The sequence below is a fragment of the Aplysia californica genome, unplaced genomic scaffold (assembly GCF_000002075.1).
Source record: "Aplysia californica isolate F4 #8 unplaced genomic scaffold, AplCal3.0 scaffold00541, whole genome shotgun sequence".
Taxonomy (NCBI): domain Eukaryota; kingdom Metazoa; phylum Mollusca; class Gastropoda; order Aplysiida; family Aplysiidae; genus Aplysia; species Aplysia californica.
In genome coordinates, this window is record NW_004797811.1 from 233,502 (window position 1) to 236,001 (window position 2,500).

At 40.3% G+C, this 2,500-nt stretch overlaps 1 long non-coding RNA gene across 1 annotated transcript in view; it reads left to right on the plus strand.

Moving 5' to 3' along the window:
• Window positions 1–140: 140 nt before the first annotated feature.
• The window catches only part of LOC118478398, a 10,815-nt gene continuing 8,455 nt past the window's right edge, over window positions 141–2,500 (plus strand). Inside the window, exon 1 of the long non-coding RNA XR_004859018.1 lies at window positions 141–503. This is a non-coding gene — a long non-coding RNA (uncharacterized LOC118478398). The remainder of the gene's footprint in view (window positions 504–2,500) is intronic.

Below are 2,500 nucleotides of genomic sequence, written 5' to 3' on the forward strand. Positions count from 1 at the left end.
TCCCTCTCTGTGTCAGTGTCTCCCGTTTCTCCCTACCCCCTCTCTCTTTCTTCCCCCTCTATCTCTCCCTCCCCCTCTCCCCCTCTCTCTCTCAAACCGTAGCGTAGCAGTGCGAAGAGAAGGCGTGCGCACCGTTTGGCACCGCGAGGTGTGGGGGGTGCCAGACACACAGTACCAGTTTCCTCCTCCCCGGCGGAACTTGCAACAAGACAATTTCACTGAGCTGGCGGCACGGAATATTAATTCCTTATGGCGATTTCACGTCAGGATTAGCCTCGGCTTATCGCGACAACACACAGCTTCGCTCTCGGATTCCTCATCTGGATGTCTGTTTTGTTCATGTGAAGGCAAAAAAAAAAAAAAAAGAATAAAGAGAAGTCCCTATTTAACAATAGCAACGTAAAAAAAGCGTCTGTGAAAAGCGAATAAATACATGAAAGAATCATGTTGTATAAGTAGAAAACAAAGATTGCAGCGGAATTTCAACTGGGAGTGCATACATGGTAAAGTTAACGAATAGTTTGTTGTGTTTGTGAACAAAAGTGATAAAACTGTTGGGTTTTTTTTATTGTTTGTATTGTGTACTTTTGGTGATGAAAAAAACCGAAACAAACATCAACAAAACAATAGCATACTGCAACGACAATTGTTTGGACAATTTGTTTTGTAAAGAAGACAAATTTTGCAGAACAATGCAGCGCACTTTTATAATAGCGTGTGTGTAGCCTTACGATAAAATAAAGGACAAACCTTTTGCCCTCCCGACCTAGGAAACAAGAAGAGGTATCAGCTACAACACAATCAAAGCCTCTGCATTTTTATACCTCTTTAAAAAAAAAAAAAAGTTAATGTCAAGTCAAGACACAGTATAAGTTGACGCGCATCCTTATAGCTTATGATTTTTAATTAAATGCTATATGAATGAAAAAGAAAAACAAAGTTTTTATTTCTTTTTTACTATAAAAGTAAAGAAAAGTAAATAACTAAAAAGAATACAAAGACAAAATTATACAGATGTGTGTGTTTCGAGAAACTCAAATTCCTGGAAAGAGCGCATTGGATATGGAGCGGAAAATAAGTTTCTGAAGCCGTGCACTTTCTATTTCGTTACTTAAGACTGTGTGACATTCTAGTAAGTGTTGGTAAACGTGTGATTTTTATTGGAAACATTGAAATCTCAGAAACAAAAACTTAGTTCAAAATTTGGCAAACTTTTCTCTGCCAGATTTGGTCTCATTGGCCACAACAGAAGCCACAAGTCATCGTAAACATTAAAATTCTTCAAATTCTAATTCTTCGGTTTCGCTGGAGAAATATTCTCCTCTACGGATGTATTGATGGTCATTGTCAGACTTTGACGGACGAGTTATGGCTAGGGCTCCCCATAAACTGTTCGCTACTTCAGATTTACAAAGTTTTATCTGCTCAGTACCTAGTTTTTGAGAAATTTGACGTTAAAAAATATGTCAAGCTTTTTTAAAATACTATTCTTTGGGTATCTTAATAACGGCCCCGAATAACCTTACGGTTTTGATAGAGCTGATTTGGTTTCTGGGATCATGGTCTCAGTAACTCAAAACGGCCAAAATTGTCAGAGACAACTTTGTAATTCTGAGGTAGCAAGTTATTGTAGGCCTGGGGTCTGGGCACCGTGAGAGGGAGAGAGAGAGGGAGAGAGAGAGAGAGAAAGAGGGAGAGAGAGAGAGAGAGAGAGAGAGAGAGAGAGAGAGGGAGAGAGAGAGAGAGGGGGGAAGAGAGAGAGAGAGACAGAGAGAGATAGAGAGGGAGGGAGAGAGAGAGAGGGGGGAGGAGAGAGAGAGAGAGAGAGAGAGAGAGAGAGAGAGAGAGAGAGGGAGAGGGAGAGAGAGAGAGAGAGAGAGAGAGAGAGGGAGAGGGAGAGAGAGAGAGAGAGAGAGAAAGAGAGAGGGAGGGAGGGAAAAAACCCAAAGTATAGCGTTCGTTTTTTTCGTCGATTGCGGAAGTCAAACCTGATCTTACGCACAGAGCTCTCTCCATTCAACATCCCGCGGTTTCTTTAAAAAAAATAATTGATAGTTCCAGATCTGTAGACATCCGTACTCGATCCCTCATCCGGAAAGAAAGAATAGCAGAAAAAACGAATGAAAGAAGGAACGAACGAAAGAAAGAAAGAAAGAAAGAAAAAACGAGACCAAGAAAGAGTCAATTGAAATTTCTTATAATGTACTGAAGAGACTAGGGTTGTTGTTTTTTCGGTGTAACTTTTAACAGATTTCAAACGCCAAAAATATCACCCCCTTCACTCTACAGCGCTGTTTGATCTTCAGATAGGCAAACTTAAGCTGCCTCGATCAAAAAACTCTAAATCCCTCTAAATCTCAAGATGGCCCTTGGTGCAATCTCAATACTTTATATAACTGAGCAAAACCTCATTGAAAAGCCGACGAAGGTAGTTGAGTTTGATTCAAAAGCCTTTTTTAAAACTAAATTGTGCCTGATACCACGATCAAGGTAGAGATCT